A 12,666-nucleotide genomic window follows, 5' to 3' on the forward strand; every position below is an offset into this window, starting at 1 on the left:
ATGACAAGCCAAAATATCTCCCTACCATTAAAGAGGGAAACAGAGCTTCTGGTACTATATATATGAGCCTTCACACAAAGAGGAAGGTAAGCTTGCAATACCTAGTAAAAGGCCAACTGATTATTCTCTCTAACCATGGCTGACAAAACCATCGGAGGGTGTGTCCGGACACCTTGTCCGGACGCCTTTTGCAGGAACAGCTGAACCAGGAATCTATATTGGTTGAGATCGTGCGTCCATCCATTTGGCAACTACGTGGATCATCGGGGACGCGAGGCCTCAACATTGGCGCCGTCTGTGGGAAATATTTACTGATTTAGTCACCAACAAAGATGGTCACACCTTCCCGAAGCCATTCATCTGTTAGAGGAGAGGAAGATAATTCTGAATGGCGCAAAGTCATTGAAAGAAGGCAGTTAGCAAGCGAAAGACAACTGTAAGCTCTCCTCTAGGAAACGACAAGGTTAAGAGAGGAAAACGCAATATTGCGTATCCAAGCATCATCGACGGGGCCTCCCTGTCATCAGCATTCGAGGGGCCAAGTAGCCAACTCAAGGCCTCACCCAGAGTCGATATACCCCGGAATAGCGAGACCAATCCCTGAAACACGTAACGCTAGGCCACACGAGCCACACACACCCATGCCTCGAGCTCCCCGTGAGGAAAGCTCGGACTCCACTCGTTTCTCATCTAAGAGACAATGTGACAGGAGATCCCAACTGTCAGGCGCGATGCGTGCGAGGCTAGGCCCCTAGGATCCTGGCAGGCCAAGGCCGCCAATAGCCGCCACATGGGGAGTGCACCATGATCTTGCGGTCACCCCTATGCCGCAGAACGTACCATTGCACCGTGGCTCCTTGGTCACCCCTATGGTGCAGAACGTTCCCCCGTACTAAGCGGTACGTCAAGTTGGGAGAAATCTCCCAAATGAGCCACCCGTTGGCTCCATTAGCAAAAGGTTGGACGATATGCTGTCCACGCCTTTCTGCTCTCATATCATTCATTACGAGCCCCCAAGGGGATTCCTCGTGCCAAAATTCTCCACATACGATGGGTCCAGCGACCCCTTCGACCATATCATGCATTATCGACAGCTCATGACTCTCGATATAGGCAACGATCAACTGTTGTGCAAAGTATTCACCGCCAGCCTACAAGGGCAGGCTCTCTCATGGTTCCATCGCCTACCTCCCAACTCTATTGATAATTTCAGAGACCTATCGGAAGCCTTCGTGGGACAATACTTATGCTCCGCTCGACATAAGCAGAATATCAGCACTTTGCAAAACATAAAAATGTAAGATAAAGAATCCTTAAGGGAGTTCGTAAAGCGGTTCGGTCAGGCCGTATTACAGGTAGAGGCTTACAGCATGGACGCTGTCTTACAGATCTTCAAGCGAAGCATCTGTCCAGACACTCCATTTTTTGAATCACTCGCTAAAAAGCCTCCTACAACGATGGACGATTTGTTTCGACGCGCGAGCAAATACTCAATGCTCGAAGATGACGTACGGGCAGCCACCCAACAAGTCTTGGTTGCCGGACAGGCATCCAGAGGGGATGCCCAAAGAAGTGTCAAACTTCCGGATAGGCCAAGGCCGTCCGATCGAAGGCAGGAAGGGCCAAGTCGCCCGGAAATGCCACCCCTCACACCCCTTTCCATATCCTATGAGAAACTCCTCCCTGTAATCCAAGGCATGTCCGACTTCAGGTGGCCTAGACCCCTTGGAACGGACCCATCCAAATGAGATCATAATAAAAAATGCGTCTTCTATAAGGAGCATGGTCATACAACGGAGGAATACAGATGCCTCCAGTATTTGGTCGAAAAGCTCATAAAAGCGGGACATTTAAAGCAATACCTCCGCTCAGATACAGGAGGTAGAGACGCTCCCCGAAATCACAACTCAGGAGCCCCCAGGGCACCAGCCGTCCCCAAGGCCATTATAAAATATATTAATGGAGGCCCATTTGACGAGGAGTATGACTCCAAACGAAAGAGACAAAAGTTGTTGCGGGCCGCATCGATACGCGAGCGTATCAACTCCATCCGGCCTAGACTAACTGGAGGGGGCCCTCACCCCATAGATAGGACAATCATTTTCCCACCAGTAGACCCCACCCGAACGCTGCAGCCACACCGCGACACCCTCATCCTATCCCTAGAGATAGAAGACTTCGATGTAAGACGCATTCTGGTTGATCTGGGCAGCTCGGCCGATCTTGTGCAAGCATCGGTCGTCAGCCACATGGGACACAGTCTCGCAGGCCTTGAAAACCCTGGGCGAATCCTATCCGGATTCAACGGGTCGTCAACCACTTCCTTGGGATACATCATACTGCCGGTCCAAGCTGGCCCAATCACTCTTAACGTACAATTTTCGGTGGTACAAGATTTATCGCCCTTCAATGTCATATTGGGACGCACATGGCTACACTACATGAAAGTCATCCCCTCTACATATCATCAAATGGTGAGTTTCCTTACCAACGATGGGCAAATTGATCTATAAGGGAAGCCAGTTAGCCGCTCGCCAATGCTACCAGATAGCACGAGAAGCAGGGTCCAGCCAGGAGGATGCATCCCTCCCTGAGTCCAGCCATGCACGTGACCAATAGCAATTATTGGGTCCGGCGGACAAAAATCCCCCGGCAGCGGATCCCTTACAAACAATCCAAATTTCAGGAGAAAATGCTCACCTTACGAACATCAGTTCCCTCATGACATCAGAAGAAACCCAGAACATGCAGAGCGCCCTCAGACAAAATCATGACGTCTTCGCGTGGGCACATTCTGATATGAAGGGAATTCATCCCTCCATTACCTCCCATAGACTTAACGTCTTGCCAACAGCCAGACCTATCCGGCAGAGGGTTAGACGTTTCCACCCGGACAGGCAAAAGATCATCCGGGATGAGATTGACAAATTGCTAGAAGCCGGATTCATCAGAGAAGTAGATTACCCGGACTGGTTGGCAAATGTAGTAGTAGTACCCAAAAAAGAAGGCAAATGGCGGGTGTGCGTCGACTATACCAACCTCAATAATGCATGTCAAAAAGACAATTTCCCTTTACCACGAATAAATCAAATTGTGGATTCCACTGCTGGGCAAAGGATGCTCTCCTTCCTGGACGCCTTCTCCGGATACCACCAAATCCCCATGGCCCCAGCTGACGAAGAAAAAACAGCCTTCATAACGCCACACAGCCTCTATTGCTACAAAGTCATGTCGTTCGAACTCAAAAATGTTGGCGCCACTTATCAAAGACTGATGACAAAGATATTCAAACCTCTAGTTGGCCGCACAATAGAGGTGTATATTGACGATATCGTGGTTAAAAGCAAAACCCGGGAGGAGCATGTTCACCACCTACAAGAAGTTTTTAACCTCTTAAGAAAGTACGGCATGAAGTTGAATCCCTCTAAATGCGCCTTTGGCGTAAGTGCTGGCAAATTCTTGGGATTTATGGTCAGCCAAAGGGGGATAGAGGTTAGCCCGGATCAAGTCAAGGCAGTCATAGAAACACCAGCCCCCAGAAGTACGAAGGAGTTACAACGCCTCACAAGCAAGCTCGTCGCGCTAGGGCGTTTTATAGCCCGATTCACTGATGAACTGCAACCCTTCTTCATGGCAATCCGCAAAGCTGGAGCAAGCGAATGGACGGACAACTATCAGAACGCCTTCGAAAAAATTAAACACTGCCTCATGCAACCACCTATCCTGAGCAGCCCCATCCCTGAAGAAAAATTATACATGTATCTGGTTGTATCAGAGTGGGCAATCAGCGCTGTCCTATTCCGTTGCCCCTCTCCCAGGGAACAGAGACCTATCTACTACGTCAGTAGAGCATTGGCGGACGTAGAAACCAGATATTCAAAGATGGAGCTAACGGCCTTAGCTCTTCGAAGTGCCGCCCAAAAGCTCCGTCCTTACTTCCAAGCCCACCCGGTGATTGTGCTAACTGACCAACCCCTTCGCAACATCCTACATAAGGCAGATTTAACCGGAAGAATGCTTCAATGGGCCATAGAATTGAGCGAATTTGGAATCGAGTTCCAACCCAAATTGTCCATGAAAGGACAAGTGATGGCTGACTTTGTAATGGAATACTCCCGAAAGCCTATCCAGCACAAGAAACCCAACGAAGAAGAATGGTGGACTTTGCGAGTCGATGGAGCCTCCCGATCGTCAGGATCCGGAGTAGGGCTCCTGCTACAATCTCCAATAGGAGAACACCTGGAGCAAGCCATCCGGCTAGGGTTCCCCACCTCTAACAATGAAGCAGAATATGAGGCCATTCTATCCGGATTGGACCTCGCCCTGGCCCTATCCGTCTCCAAGCTTCGAGTCTATAGTGATTCTCAACTCGTGGTAAGACACGTCCAGAAGCCAAGGATGCACGCATGACACGATATCTGACTAAAGTAAGGGACACCTTGCAGCGATTTACCGAATGGACGATTGAAAAAATCAGGCGGACTGAAAACTCGCGTGCCGACGCCCTGGCAGGCATAGCTGCTTCCTTTCCCATCAAAAAAGCTATATTATTGCCTATATACGTGCAAGCCAAACCTTCTGTCGCAGAAGCCTCCACTTGCAACGCCATTGAGGCAAACGAAACAGACGGCAAAGGCTGGATGAAAGTCAACATAGAATACCTCCGGACAGGCACTCTGCCCGAGGATCCCAAGCAGGCACACAAGATCCGGGTGCAAGCCGCCCGATTCACCTTGATTGAGGGACACCTGTACAAGCAATCCTTTACAGGTCCCTACCTCAGATGCCTAAACCATTCAGAGGTGTTGTATGTATTAGCTGAATTGCACGAGGGAGTATGTGGAAATCATTCTGGAGGACGATCTTTGGCGCACAGGTCCCATTCGCAAGGATATTACTGGCCCACAATGAAGAAGGATGCGGCAGCCTATGTCAAAAAATGTGACAAATGTCAAAAACATGCCCCCATTCCACATGTGCCATTGGGGGCATTGAAACCGATTTCAGGCCCTTGACCCTTCGCGCAGTGGGGCATGGACATAGTGGGACCCCTCCCAGCCGCACCCGCCCAGAAGAAATTTCTGCTCGTCTCCACGGATTACTTCAGTAAATGGGTGGAAGCTAAAGCATATGCTAGCATCAAAGACAAAGATGTCACCAGGTTTATATGGAAAAACATTATCTGCCGCTTCGGAATCCCCCAAACCATCATAGCCGACAACGGTCCACAATTTGACAGCATCGCTTTTCGAAATTTCTATTCTGAACTAAACATCCTGAATTCATACTCCACACCACGTTATCCTCAAAGTAATGGGCAAGCAGAGGCCACAAACAAAACACTAATCACTGCCTTGAAGAAAAGGCTTGAGCAAGCCATAGGAAAATGGGTGGAGAAGCTACCCGGCGTCCTGTGGGCTTATCGAACCACACCCGGACGTCCAACAGGAAACACTCCCTTCGCCCTCGCATACGGTATGGACGCAATCATTCCTATAGAGATAGGGCTACCCACTATCCGGACCGAGGCAGGAAGGCAGGATGATGCAAATGCAGAAATAGGAAGAAACTTGGACTGGGCAGACGAAGTAAGAGAAACTGCATCCATCCGGATGGCAGACTATCAACAAAGGGCATCAACTCACTACAATCGCAAAGTAAGGCCCAGAAGCTTCACAAATGGTACGTTGGTCCTTAGAAAAGTTTTTGAAAATACTGTTGACATAGGAGCAGGAAAGTTCCAAGCCAACTGGGAAGGCCCCTACATAGTGTCTAAAGCAAGTGAAAGTGGAGCCTATCATCTACAAAAGCTAGACGGAACCCCATTGCAACGACCATGGAATGTATCTAATCTAAAGCAGTATTATCAATGAAAGATGAGACAAAAAATAGAAGCGCAATTTGAACAAGTATATTTTATTGATACTTGTGAAAAATTACATACAAAAAGGTCTCCGGACTACAAAAATACAGAGAGAAGATAGCAGTAAAAAATTACAAAAAGAAAAGCTCTCATTGAGCAGGCTTACCGCGCAGCTTCTCCTCTTCACCCGGGGGAATTGAAGGGACGTCCCGCTTAATGCCATGTTTCTTCATACAGCAGCGATAGCCGAAGAAGTACATTTCATCAACTTGCTTCTAGTAATCCGCTTCAAGTTCCTCCCTTTCCGCAGCAAACTCACTCTCCAGCTCTTCTTTTTGCGTTGATAAACGCAACTGCAACTCTTCTCTCTGCTTCTTCTCAATGGACACCTCTGTCCGGAGATGCCTCACCTCCCCCCTCAGTCGGGCCATCTCCTTTTCCGCCTCGTACAGACGGGCATCCGTAGAATCCTCCCGGCTCTTTGCCTCAGCAAGCTCTTCCCGAAGAGCCTCGTTGTCCTCTCGGGCAGCGGATAAACTGGCTTCGGCCTGCTCCAGTCTTAAGCGCAACTTCTCTTCATCATTTTTTCGCTGAGAGATGAAGGACTTTGTATAATCCGCAGTTTGCAGCAGGTCAGAAAGAAGATCACGTTGATGAGCCATGCCGCGAAGGCCACTCACCAGCTGCAGAAAAATACACAAACAAAGAAAAGCAAAGTTACAAACCATGTGACAAACACATCAGTATGACAATGAAATTAAGAAGCGAACTATACCATTTCCACCGTCTCGAACATCTTTGCTGAGGGCACAGCAACGTCTGAGCCGGATGGAATCCGTTTCAGCTTCTCTTCCAACTCCGCGTAGCTGAAAGGGCTAGCGGAGATGCAAGCTGCATCATCAACAGGACTTCCCCCCAACAAGGCATTAGAGAGTGATTCCTCCTCCGGGACCGCGACCCCATCATTCTCGGCCGGCTGGGTCTCTCTGGGTGAAACCCCATCCGGGACCAGCACTGGGGTGGTTGGGTTCTCTTCTGCCATCTCCGCCTCACTGCCCTCCGGGTGACCCTCCTGGACGGACAAGCAGCTAACTTCGATGCTTTCCAAGAACCGATCCTGAAGCCGCCCAATGAGGCCAGACTTCAAGTCGCGTGCCGGACGCGACCTCCTTCTAGCTGGCCCCTTCACCGGTACAAAGGCACGAGGGCTCGGCCCATAAAAAGGCAACCACTGGCTATCTGCTCCCATTTCTTCTGTTGGGGGTGCCGAATGGGGCAAGGTTGCAACACAAGAGGCCCCGGCTGCATCCGCATCCGGATGAGGAGAGCCAGGTTGATTTATAGAAGTCGCTTCCTCAACCAGAAGGGCCAGGCGTCCGGCTGCTGATGGCCCCGAGTGATTCAGACCCGCGAGCCGTCCGGAGCTGCTTGAAATAGAAGGCGGGAGGGGGTTTTCTGGCTCCCTTATTGTTATTTTCTTCACATAAGTTGAAGGGGTGGTACAAATTCCTTCGGAGGAGTTGGGACTTTTACTGTTTTTCCCTTATTCAAGACCAGCTTCCTCTTCTTTTTCGCTGGAGCACCAGCAGGTGAAGAGGACGCGGACCGTTTGCCACCCGGAGCCTTCCGCAGGAGCCCTTCTTGTCTTTTCTTCTCCCGCTTGTTGAGACGGGCCTTGCGTGTCTGGGTGTCTGCCTTCCGCACCGCCGCGTAGAATGGAAGGTCTTCAAGAATGAAATGCTCCCCAGCCACCACTTCTTGGGGCAGCCGCCTTGGGAGTATATTCAGCACGTACGACTGGGGCTCCTGGGCGACCAAGCGGAGGTTCTGCGCAGAAAGAAGCGTCTCACAACTCCGCTCGGCCGCCGCAATCTCGAAAAGCCTGTTCAACCGATCGAACGAGGCCTTCTCCACCCATTCCACTAGTTTTCCCCTTTTATCCTGGCCTGCATCCAAACAAGCAAAATATGTCAGCCGCCTAAACAAATGCTGACTCACAAACCGCGGAAAGGCAGGAAGTAAATTAGTTATACCTGGAACCTTCAGCGACTGGTTGGGGGCGAAGGGCTTATCCGGATGCACCACCAAACCCGCCCATACGCCCTTGACCAACACTTGTCCCTTGGCGGCCCCCTTGGTCGAATCAGGCAGGCTGGTCACCAGCTGCAGGGATGGAAGGCTAGCGACGAAGCTAAAAATATTATTCTTCACCTTCTTGATCAAATAAATGAAGAGAACCTCCAGCAGCGAGAGATCCAAATTAAACAACATGCTCAGGATGCTGCATCCCATCAGCACCCGAATCATATTGGGATGAACATACATCGGAGGAATCTGGGTGAAGTACAGAAATTCCTTAACCAAAGAAGGGAGGGGGAACCGGAGCCCAACATTGAACTGCTCTTTGGTGAAAAAGATGGTGTTATCCTCCAGTTTCTCAGGCAACACGCCCTCTCCATCAAAAAGTTCAACAAACACACCATTGGGAATGCAAAAGCGCTCACGAAACTCCTTCACATTCAACTTGTCCACAGATTTCTCGACATGAGCATCTCCGGACGGGCCAGATAAACCAGCTTCCTTGTTTGCAGACATTTTTTAGCCTAGGGCGGAAATAGAATCTGCATGGAAGAGGGCCAAAGGTCAAAACACAGCAACCCAACCTCACAAGCTTAAACTCTACCACAAAGAAAGGTTGACAACCCACAAAAACTATAGGAGGACGACAGAAATCCTCAAACACACCCAAAACACAGACAAAAACCCTAGAAACCAACATCAACACTCAGTCGCAAACAACTTGCCCAAGCAAGGCAAAAACAAACCAAACAAAGCAGACACAAGAAGGAGAAAGACAAGAATAGCACACGTACCAAGTGTAAACTGGAGAAATAGGGTTGAAAATCGCAAATGCAGTCACCGTCACGACGTGAATATTGCCGGTTCGCTTAAAAATGAAGATACGCAGAAGGTAGAAGAAGCAATAACAGAGAAAACACAGTAGGAAAAATGCAACAGGAGGGCACAATTTTTCTATTTATAGGGAGACAGCCCCTCGGTATCCCAAACGCTCAGATACGTTGTCATTAAAACGACACGCTGCCTAGGGAATACCTAGAGACGATGGCTCATCATAAATGCACTTCTGTCTCTTCGCCCCCGCTCGCCACGTGGTCCAATGAGCGCAAAAAGCAACTTCAGTTTCAAAAAGCAATTATTTTTTAACCCGCCCATTTTGCTCAGGCAAAATCGATAAGTTAAAAAGGGGGGCATTGTAGGAACCCATCCCCTGATGACACGTGGCACGCGATCCTATCCGGAGTATCCCCATCCGGATTTCCCCAAGAGTACACGTGGTGCGCTTCTCCTATCCGGACTTTCTAAAAGGAGAAGCACACGACACTCACAAACATTACATCCGGACGACCGCCACAACACATCCGGACAACCGACATAACCTATCCGGATATGTTTATCCGGATCATTGATAGAAGTAAGCAAGTCTTGCACGTCATCACAATAGCCTGCCATGGCCCACGTTCCGCCACCTGCAGAGTGAAAGGACAGGAATGAAGTGACGGCAAGTCACTTCACGATCTCTGACGATCACGGCGCCTCCCACGATCTCTGCCAGCCGTCCGTAGGGTGATGATGATCCTGCCACCACCTAGTGGCATCATGACAAGCCAAAATATCTCTCTACCATTAAAGAGGGAAATAGAGCTTCTGGTACTATATATATGAGCCTTCACACAAAGAGGAAGGTAAGCCTGCAATACCTAGTAAAAGGCCAACTGATTATTCTCTCTAACCATGGCTAACAAAACCATCGGAGGGTATGTCTGGACACCCTGTCCGGACGCCTTTTGCAGGAACAGCTGAACCAGGAATCTATATTGGTTGAGATCGTGCGTCCATCCATTTGGCAACTACGTGGATCATCAGGGACGCGAGGCCTTAACAACTAAGAGTACCTATTTTATCATAAATAGTGGATACGATAAATATGCATCACACTTACAATATAATTACACTAGTAGTATAATAGATTACAACAACACTTAATGTATTCAAAATTTGAAAAATTGAATGAAATTTGATGTTCTTAGTTATTCGTCCATGGTCCTAGCATGATTTACGTCATAAATAGACCTTAGAGGGTAAAGTAAGTTCCAACTTAATTTAAATGTCATACATAGTTGTCTTTATAAATGTAATTTCTTAAATGAAGTGTTATCATGAGGTGATATGCTTCTACCCATTTATGATGTGTGAATTGTAAATTGAATTTTCAAATGTATCTCTAACATTATTAATCCTTTTAATTAACCTTATTCAATTAGGTCAATGTTATATTTTTAAAAGTTTGAATAAATGAAACAAAATATTTGACTTTGGTTTGTTTTACCTTAGTCAATAAGATATAATAGTTAATATTTTGGCCCTAATCAATATGATATAATAATTGACTTTTCAGCCTTTATCAATGAATAGTTGACTTTTACATTTCTTGGTAGGGAATGTAATTACTTTGGACCCCAACAACCTCTAAGGGTTTGATTAAAGATTATTAGTATTAGTAGTGTTTGGTTTTGTCCACCTTAAAAGGAACAAGTTTGAGGTTAGCCACCTATTTGACTTTAGTCCCACGTAACTGGGCATCATTTGATATCTAACAACTAGAGTAAGATATTTTAAATGTATTTGATTTTGATTTGATATGAAATTGTTTTGACATAAATATGAAAATGTTTTGTTAGGAAGTTTTGAATGTTAATGCATGTTTAAACTCAAAAGTTTAAATGAAAAAAATTATACATCATATCTCCTATTTGCAATCATAATTGAAAATTTTTTATCCATGAAATTGTATTAATATTCCTTATTAGGTTTTGAGTTCATTCCTCTTTGTCGATAATTTTTCAGGTACTCTCAGTTCAGGCAAGAAGTGATAATTAGGATAAGATTTTGGCATTATTAGGACTTTTGGTTTAAACTTTATTCTTTTGGATATTGTTTAAAAGTTAGAATTTAATGGCTGGTTGAATTGTTTAATTTGAAGTTGTTTGGATAATAACACTTTAATTGATGCATTAGTTTTAAAGTTGAAATTTGAAGATTATAGAATTTTGTTCTACTACTCTAAACAACAATTTAGAGTAAAAAATGAATGTTTGTTGTTTCCACTTTGAGTCTTCGGACTTGAGGTGTGAAATGACCATTACGCCCCTAAAGCAAGTCTTGGGGTGTGATGATAGACTTCAAAATCTAAACCATTTAACAAAGTGCAAACTCCACTTACTCTCTCATTTACACCCTTGTCTCTTAGTTGCTCTTTGATTACCAAGTCTTCCCATCTTTTAGATGGAATAACCTAAAAATCATAATGCTTCATCTAGATTTTTGCTCATAAATTCTCCCCCAAACATTGTCCCATGAAGTTGTTTCATCTTGGGAGACATGCCATGGTGAAGGTAGGCTCTGACCATCTCCATATATCTTTGGAAACAAGCATAAAACTTCTCATCTTCTAGAGCTCTATAATTTAGATTTCCTTCTTCAATGCACTAATCTTATAAGACGGGAGGAACTTCTTAAGGAAAGTTGATTGTAGTTCATTTCAATTTCTAATATTATGAGGCCTTAGGCTGTTCAACCTAGACTTGGCTTTGTCTTTCAATGTCAAAGGAGAAGAGTTTCATGTGCAAAACTTCTAAAGACACATTAGCTTCTTAGAAAGTTGAACATATTTCTTCTATGTCATTTGAATGTGTATAAGGGTTTTCGTTTTCCTTACCTCTAAAGATCAGTAGTAGCAGAACCAATAGTAGTCGAATAGTGACATGATTCTGATTCTAAGGTATGACAAAGGATGATGGTCTGCTTATCCTCATTTGGGACATGAGATTATGGTTGTTTTTATGGTTAATAGTGGCTAATATGATCATTGGTACATAATGCATAATTTCATATGAGAATATCCTCATTTATGAGAATTTTTTTTGTGAATTCAACACTCTTTTCCATGTGTGAGTACTAATTTGGCCCTACATGCCTCTTATGAGCTCAATTTCTTACTTATTTGAGTTTTGAGAATGATTAAATGTCTCGTGGACTGATCCATGGTTCTTTTCTTTGACCTAAATCACTCATTTTTCAAATTAGTGATTTTCATATTTTCTTGATTTTAGAAACATGGATAAATCTCACAAATCTTAATTAAATTGGATAACCTTCACCTCTCATGAGCTTCTTTCCATGATCATTAGAGGGTTGGGGATGTGGATTAATCCATGAAAATTAATTTGGGCATTGGAAGGGCCCACATTCTTTGATTTTCAAAAATCACTCACTTGTTGCCTTGTTTTTTACCCTTAGAATAATTTTTCTAAATTTTGCCTTTTCACTTGTCCTAAAATATTTTTGAGGCTTGGATGATGTTTTAGACTTCATAAATGTATGAAAGAATTTTTGTTTCATTAAAAAGCTTTTTACAAGCTTGTGGAATAAAATGATTTTCCAAATGTTTAGATTTTACCTTATTTTTTACCTCTAAAATATTTTTATAAATTTTTATTAGGTCGTTGGTTTTTAATTGCTTTTGATATTTTTCTCATATACTAGACTTCTTAAATAAGGTTTTGGGCTTTGGTTTTATTTAAAAATCATTTTCCAAGCTTGAAAAATAATTTCATCTTGAAATGTTCACTATGTTGACCTGAATCTGGAGTAATGAAATAGTTTTTGAAATTTGGGATGATTGGTGCATATTTAGGTATTGTAGAAAATTTTCATGTGTTTTA

General features: G+C 45.2%; 1 pseudogene; it reads left to right on the forward strand.

Annotated features, from left to right (window-relative positions):
- The first annotated feature begins 968 nt into the window (after positions 1-968).
- LOC117911132 lies at positions 969-2,619 on the forward strand (annotated as a pseudogene).
- The last annotated feature ends 10,047 nt before the right edge of the window (positions 2,620-12,666 follow it).

This window comes from Vitis riparia, chromosome 3 (assembly GCF_004353265.1).
Source record: "Vitis riparia cultivar Riparia Gloire de Montpellier isolate 1030 chromosome 3, EGFV_Vit.rip_1.0, whole genome shotgun sequence".
Lineage (NCBI taxonomy): Eukaryota > Viridiplantae > Streptophyta > Magnoliopsida > Vitales > Vitaceae > Vitis > Vitis riparia.